Below are 8379 nucleotides of genomic sequence, written 5' to 3'. Positions count from 1 at the left end.
TTTAATATGGATGATCAGTATAAAGATTATAGTATAGTTGACTAGTGTAGTATTTTATTAACTGTCGCAGTAGATTTTTGAATTGTGTTTCATGTCAGGAAGGAATGCATTTCATAGGTGAATAATTATTTACTCCAAATACAGATTTTATCAGCATAGAAAACAGTGAAAAGAGGATGTTAATAATATAGGCAAGCCATTTACCAATATTTTGTGAAGAATTTATAGTAAGGCAAATATAACCTGGAACAAAATTAAAAGCATGTCATAGTCTTTTGAATAAAATCTCTTAAAATAATGTTTAGACCTACAGTAGGTGGTTAATATCATTATGTCTACAATGCTACATATTTTAATCAAAAACAATTTATAAGGTCAGTCATTTTTATTCTTTAATACAGATAGTTCTCAGGTTTTCATTCTTGGCATGTAAAAAATAGGAAGTGTTTTTCTATGTGGCAAATGAACTCCTGAGGAAACTCTTGAATATCTTCTCTGTAGCCCCAATTTCAAGCCAATAGATTAAATGTCCACATTGTTTGTAACCAAGTCACAGCTGTCTAAATTGTTCAGAAATGTTTAGCAGATTGCTTTAGAGCAGGATAACACCGTTTGAACCATAGTTTCTTGAATACTTCTTGCTGAGAGCTTATCTCATCCAGATGATGAAGGCAGCTGAAGCACGGTATATGAATCACCCACATTTTGCTCTAATAAAGGAGAACTTTAGGAAGCTCTAGTTGTTATAGGCAACACAGTAAAGCAATTGAAATGTGGATCTTACATTCTGCACCATTCAAACTGCTTGTGTAGGTATGTGTGCAGTGATAAGATACTTTAAAAATAAAATTTCATTTGGTGAGAGGCTTACTGTTAAACTGTAAAAGCAATACACAGATCATGTGACTTATCAGCATATAAAAATAGATATGCAAATGACTGTAGTTTTCCAAAATAGTATCTTTAATAGGAAACCCTTCATTTTATAAAGTGAGATAGTTTCAAGTTGTTTTTATAAGTAGCACTTATTTTTAATTAGAACTTGCACATCTTTTCAGCCATACCTTAATAAGCTATATGTATAAATATGAAAAATGGTTACATATAGTTGTATTATAAATAACAAAATTATCAAACAAGTTCTCATCAAGTACTTTATACTCATAATGGAGCTTTACATATATACTAGATTCTGTGATTACAGAAGTCTGCTATGTTGTTTTTTTCACTCAAGAAGTGAATAATTATAAAAGGTAAACTTTGTAATAGATCAGTTTAGAGAATGTAAATGAACTATTACAGAAGAATTCTATCAATGAATTTGAGAAGTGGGCTTATCTAAATATCCAGCTTGGAATGTATGTTCAATTATCTATTGCCATGAATATCTATTGCTCCCCCACCCTAAAACAAACAAACCACTTGCCCGTAAATTGTATGGTTTAGGAATTTGGATAGGGCATGTAAGGTTGTCTGTCTCTTTCCATGATGTCTCTGGCCTCAAATAGGATGATTCCATCTGGTGACTTGAATTGAAGGGGACTGGAATAGCTGAGACTCACTAGAAGATCTATTACCATAGCTTGGTATGGTAATAGAATATATGGTATCTTCAATCACCTGTCTGGTGGCTGGGCTGTACTGTTGACAAGAACACCAACATATAGCCTTTCCGCAAGGCTTTGGCTTCTCACAGAATGGTGGCTGGGTTCTAGAAAGCTTAAGCTAAGAGAACAATCATTTGCTAGGAGTGTCAAAGTATTTTATTTGTGTTTTAACTGACACAATGAATATATTTACTCAACATCTTAGAGAATGTGGTAGTTACAGATTGAAAGCTTGCATTTTAAAGCCTGAGTAGAACAATTTGCTGATTGCAAAAATCATTGACTATAAAGCTATGTGATGGATACTGTGAATTGTCCATCAAAATCCACCCTGACCCTCTTGTTCGGTAAAACAGTTGTGGGTGGGCTCATGACTAGTCAGAGAGCACATTTCTTAGCCTCATTTGAAGCTAGGTGTGGTTAGGTGGCTATATTCTTACAATAGAATGGGGTCACAAATATGTTAACTTAGAGCCTGGGCCTTAACACATAGGATTTATGAACCCCCAGTCTCTTTTTTACTTCCCACAAAGTAGATTATGGAGTTCTTTGACCCAGCTTCAAGCCTGTAGTTGAGAATAACACCATGGTGGATGGTAGAGCAGTAAGATAAAAGACACTTGGGTCCCTAGATGGCTTCGTGGAGCAGAGCTAGACTAATAACCTTGGATTAATACTCTTATGCAATTCTTGTGAGGGAGTAACAAATGTCAGTGTTCTTTAAACTATGTTTGGTGTCTGTTAAAAAAGTTTAGCTTTACCCTAATTCAGATAGTAAATATGTATTAATGAATAATAGCTGGGAGCTTAAGAAATGATGCTAGGGAAAGCCACCTCCCTGTTGTTCACCTCCCAAACCCTTTAAAATGCTTGGTATAACCAATATTAATTCTTTGTACCTATTGATTTTATTTTCTGCCATTTTACAGTTGCAGAAGAGCTTTCCTCTAGAGCAGTTGAGTCCGCAGGTTGACGCTCTATCCACTGAGCCAAACTGGTTAGGGCAGGAACTGTATTTAAAGGGCCAGAAGGTTGAGAACCACTGCTCTAGAGGAAACACTAGTAGTAAAATAGTCATGTTTTACATAAACCTTTTCATCTCTCTATTCCTTTTTCATTTTGACAAGGATAGCCAACATTTCTCATGTACCACATTGATGTTTCACTAGAAAAGCCCAGCAGCTTGTAATTATGTTGGCATGTAATAGATCTTAAACTCTGGAGACAAAGAGGTCACATTTCCATATTCACGAGCAGAGAAACTGTACTAATCCAGAGGCAGTTGTATAGGTTAGAACAGCAGTTCTCAAAGTACGGTCCAGGAGGTCTGATCTGCAAGGTCAAACCTATCTTTATAATAATACCCTATCTTTATAATAATACTAGAAGCCCAGCACGTGAAATCATACGGCTCCGCCCACCCGCGCTGGTCTTTGGTCATTATGGCATTAGGACCACTAAGTTTTTATAATATAGATTATGATGTCGCTTGCCTTTTCCACTCTCATTCTCCTACAGGTGTAAGATAGAGTTTTTTCAGGGGCTGTGTTACACGAGATGAGGTCATCACTCTGTTGGCTAATAAAATGAGCTTGTGTATCCTTGTGTTTTAAAAACTTCTCAGCTTTAACTTCTAATATAGTAAACATCAGAAGATATAACTCACATAAACAAAAGCTCTTTGGAGTTTTAAATAATTTTAAGAGGATCAAGGGATACTGAGGGTTAGAATAAAAAGTTTAAATTCTCAATAGTGGTTAAAACATACTTTATTTTTCTTTACTTCAAATACATAAAATTCAAAATGTTACCATTCATTTGATTATGTACCAAGCTTAAAAAATGGTGTTTTCTGGTATCCCTTTCAGAAGAACATGTATATTTTGAGGAGATATTTCCAAACAATCTTATTTGGAGTAACACTTGAGAATCAGAAGAATCTCAGTATAGGTAAACTATAACAGCCTGGAAAAGGAACAGAATTTCTTGTTAATCTACTGAGAGTGGAAAAGAGAGGTAGTCCCAGATTCAGGATAAAGAGCATCAACCTATATAGTAAAAGGCTATATGCAAATTGACCAAATGGTGGAACGACTGGTCACTATGACGCGAGATGCTCAATGCAGGTGCTGCTCCTGGTGATCAGTGCGTTCCCACAGGGGGAGCGCAGCCAGACACCAGGCTCATGGCTGGTGAGTGCAAGAGCAGTGGTGGGAGCCTCTCCCGCCTCAGCAGCAGCGCTAAGGATGTCCAACTGGCAGCTTAGGCCTGCTTCCCACGGACATCAGTCAGACATCCCCCAAGGGCTCCCGGACTGTGAGAGTGTGCAGGCCAGGCTGAGGGACCCCCTGAGTGCACAAATTTTGTGCACTGGGCCCCTAGTATACTATATAGTGTGACCCCTCTTAAATCTTTGGTACCAAGTTAATGAATTCATACATTCTTGAGGAGAGTTGATATTCGGGTAATTGGTCATGGGTCGAGCTTTAGGTCTATATCAATATAGGCACAGGCAGTGCGGAAGTGTTTGTGTGGGGGAGAAAAGGAGGCAAGCATGTGTAAACAACCCATCAGAGAATCAGAAAAACTGGATTAGGGAAACAGGCTCTTGACTTTAGAGCCAAAAAAGTGGACATTCAAGGCAAACTTACCTAATTTTCTGAGGGACAGAGAGTCCCTAGCTGAGCATTATCCTAAAATATTTCTGTAATACGTATAGAACCCCCCCGCCCCTGACACACACACACAACATTTACTCATAAGACACACCCTACTAGGCCACATAAGATTCATGTAACTTCACTAGTGGCTTTAAGTCTAGCAGGAGAACAAGATATGTTACAAGATATGTTACAATACATAAAAGAATATATGGTATCATCAATCACCTGTCCGGTGGCTGGGCTGTACTGTTGACAAGAACACCAACATATAGCCTTTCCGCAAGGCTTTGGCTTCTCACAGAGTGGTGGCTGGGTTCTAGAAAGCTTAAACTAAGAGAACAATCATTTGCTAGGAGTGATTGGGTACCACAAGGAAATGTAAGTACCTAAACAGATTTATCAACAAAATGCTGTGGGAAGGTTCATACCAGGTTTAATATATACTTATTGTTTATAATTTGTATGTTTGTTGGTGTTAAAATCTTTTGGGAATAATAAGTAGACAGGATAGAGAAGGAGTCATTGAGAGAGGAGACAGCACTAAATAAATTGTGTTGCTGGTCCTACTTATTTCTACCCTATAGGCAGAATTGTGGTGTCACTCTCTGATGATTCTTACTTTGATTGAATGGCTTTGTTAAAGCTGGTTGCTGAAGCGCACGCATGCCTGCACACACACACATACACAAAATCTGCTTCAACAAAAGGAAAGATTATGGGAACACAGAGAACCTAGGTAGAAACACAGTATAGAGTAGCTGAACTTCCCACAGACTAAAACAAGCAAATGCTAAAACATCAAGAACCAATTCTGCTACATTTCTTCCACCTTCCTGGGAGAAATAGACTCTCACCTCTGCTTCTGTTTGTACATTAGCAGAGCTTTTTATCTTTTCTTTTCCTTCTGCCACAACAATGGCAATATCCCAGATAGAGACTGCTCTGTTAGCCCAAGTACAGTGAAGAAGACATGGAGCAGAGCTGTGGGCATTTTGCACGAAGAGATAAGCAAACCTTATTGTAGGCCACCGAGATTTTTGGAATCATTTGTTACTCATCATAACCTATCCTATCATACTAACTGATACACATGGCTTATAAGTTCTTGCTTATTGCTCCATCTCTTTGCTATAGCCCCAATAGCCTTTCAGTACTTATACAATGCTCCCTCCCATTTTAGATCATCTGTTATTCTGTCTCCTTGGAAAGTCTTTAACACATATTTTTGCCTAATTAACATTTACTCCCCAGTGAGACCTCAACTTACCCGTGAAGTACTCAGGAAAGGATTGTCTGACCTGTATTCAAAGCCCCCTGAATTACCTTCTCTGTCATTATGTCTCCTTAGCTAAACTAAAAATTCCATGAAGATAGAGATCAGGTATGCCTTGATCAGCACTATATTCTCAGTGACAGGAAGGAAGAACTTTTTTCTTTTCCAAAGAGTAGATTTTTCTGCATCTTTGTACATACGGCAGAAAATGGCCATTCTAGTCCTAGAACCGTAACACCTCACACTGCAGGGCCACCAGTTAATCAACATTCCAATGTTCTGTTTCCAGATTCTTGGAAACAGAATTTTGTTGGCTTGCAGATGTTCTATCACGGCCCACCCCAAGGTTCTTGAAATTTCTAGGTCAATCAGAATCAACATGGCTACAGAGACCTGTTCTATGGTAATAGGGCAATTCTCAGAGAAGTGGATGTGGGCTGAGAAGGCATTGCAGAAAATATCTGCTACAGTCGCTAAAACTAGTTTACTCTTCTGTGTTCTTGACTTTTTTTTTTTTTAACTATCTTCTTCTCAAAATTATCCTCATACAGCACACAAAGGAAATATCCCTACAAGGGATTTCTTAAACAAGAAAAGAGTGATCAAGTCGTTCCGATTCTGTCTCCCTGAGTTCTGCCTCTCCTTTGGTAATCCGTGACTTTGATTACCACTGCTACTTCACTACTATCCCTTAGAACTATGGGGTTACTCTTTTTTTTTTTAACACTAACATCAAAATAACAACACCAAAAATTACCTTCCTTCGATTCTCTAAAAATGCTTTTGGGATAAGCTAAAATTGGAAAAAACAACAACAACCCACTTTACTAATATTAAGAAAAAAAGGGGGGAAATAAAAAATTCAAGGCAATAAAAACAGTTTGGTTCACAAAGTAAAGTTTTTTGACCCTTTCCCTGTATCATCTAAATATCTGAAAGTCTGTTTCTCACCAATACCACAGAAAACAAAACAAAAATAATAAAATTCAATGCTACTAGGATTTTTCCTGTAAGATTTTTCATTTTAAAAAGAAAAATACAAGATAACATTTTCTATCGAATTTTTAATTGAAACTATTTCTATGTTTGGTAACTTCTAATTTTTAAAGATCTTTAAAATCGCTATAAAAAAAATTAAAGGTGCCTGCATAACTAGTGATATAATCCAGATATATTTGAGGTCTTTAACTTCTTATATGGACATGTGTAAAAAAACCTTACATTTGCTTTATGGTAATATAAACTAGAACATAACTTCAGATGAACTACACTTAGGATTCCCTAAAAACACTTGCAAATAGGGACTGAATACAACTCATCTGAATCAACACGATACGAGTTTCCATGAAAACTTTTTCAAGTGCGCTTCATTCTGATAAGTGTGTTCCATGTACTATTACTTCCCCTTACCTTGGCCCTGAAGAGAAACTATGAGATGGGTAGCAGTTTTTAGCTTAAATTAAACTAATTACTGTTTAAACCATTACATTTTCCACATTATCAAGCAGTTTTCATTTTGTCTTGGTGTCCTTTTTGTATTATACTACTTTTCCCAGCATAACTGGTCTCAGAAATAATTCCTATAACTTTAAAAACTTTTATTTTTGTTGTTTACATTTACATGTGATATATACAATTACAATTATCAATACTTGTTTTAGCATTAGAAATATGTAAAATTTTAAGTGTTTTCCTAAGGTAAAAATTTTGAGGGGGTATATAATGCTTTGAGTTCCGTTTAAATGAGGATTCTATTTTAAAGTACTTATAGCGGCATGGTCTAGGAAACAGAGGACTGGCAATTAGGAGATTGAGGTTCTAGGCTCCATTTCTGCCACTAAATTGCCATGTTCCTAATTAGCTAAGTAAATTATGGCTTTTCCCTCCTTCTTAAAACTCCATGGTGCTAAAAACGTGAATGTTTTCTGTATTTTATCTAAATTTATTTTTAAAAAGAATACCCATTGACTCTATTTCTCAGTCCTTACATAGGTCATTTTAAATTCCATCATTGTTAAGCAGCTACTATGTGCATGCCAGCAATATTAAATCCATTCTGGAATAAAGCAAGGCAAAAATAAGCCAAATACATTTGCATGCATTTAATGCTCTAAATTGTACATTTGTAATTGTTGAGATGGTAAGTTTTGTTATGTATATTTTATCACATGCAGTGCTCCCTTAACATTTCATTCATACCATTTAAAACTGCATTATCGAAACAGATTGGTTTGGACCTCAGTCTGTTTCTCTAAAGGACTCAATCACTCCAGGGACAAGAACTCTTTTGTAATTCTAGCTGTTAACTCCAGGGCCTTAGCACACTCGCTGTCTGGCTCTTAGTTACCAGGGAGGGCATTTATAACCTGGCTTTTCCAAGAGTTGTTATTGCATATATTTTAATTATTTTTAACCAAGGCAATGTATTAAACATATAAATAGCTGTAAAAACTTTTGAAATACACACCAGAAAAATTCTTTTTCACCTGTCATGAGTTGGAGTTCAGAAAATCTGGTCACAGAACTCCAGACCTTCAACAAATGTTTGTCAAATTAATGCATGAGACTTGAGAAGACGAAAAGATAAACATTAAATCCCAGCATAAGTCCAACAGATCTTACACGGAGTGTAAGACAAGAACATAATGGTATACTCACTTCTTAAGATACATGCCAACTAAGCCATTATTGAGGTAGCTATCTAAGGAATCCCTACCACTTTCTCCCAAGCAGCTTTTAACAAAGCCATTGTATTTCAGCCTCCGATCATCTAAAGGTAGGCAGTTGCCTAGAATAATATCTATTCATTGCTCAGACAAAACAAAAGCTACCTGTT

General features: G+C 36.6%; 1 long non-coding RNA gene across 2 annotated transcripts; it reads right to left on the bottom strand.

Annotated features, from left to right (window-relative positions):
- Nucleotides 1–203: 203 nt before the first annotated feature.
- Nucleotides 204–8147, bottom strand: LOC107182650. 2 transcript variants are annotated; one of them, XR_001513376.1, is made up of 3 exons: nt 8011–8147; nt 3419–3572; nt 204–243 (listed from the first exon to the last, which is right to left on the bottom strand). It is a non-coding gene; the product is annotated as an uncharacterized LOC107182650 (long non-coding RNA). The 2 variants fall into 2 exon arrangements; XR_001513375.1 differs by lacking the exon at nt 8011–8147 and adding an exon at nt 4890–4919.
- Nucleotides 8148–8379: the final 232 nt, after the last annotated feature.

Source organism: Myotis davidii, unplaced genomic scaffold (assembly GCF_000327345.1).
Source record: "Myotis davidii unplaced genomic scaffold, ASM32734v1 scaffold156, whole genome shotgun sequence".
Lineage (NCBI taxonomy): Eukaryota > Metazoa > Chordata > Mammalia > Chiroptera > Vespertilionidae > Myotis > Myotis davidii.
Note: the sequence above shows the minus strand (reverse complement) of the source record. Positions and strands in the feature narration are given on the sequence as shown.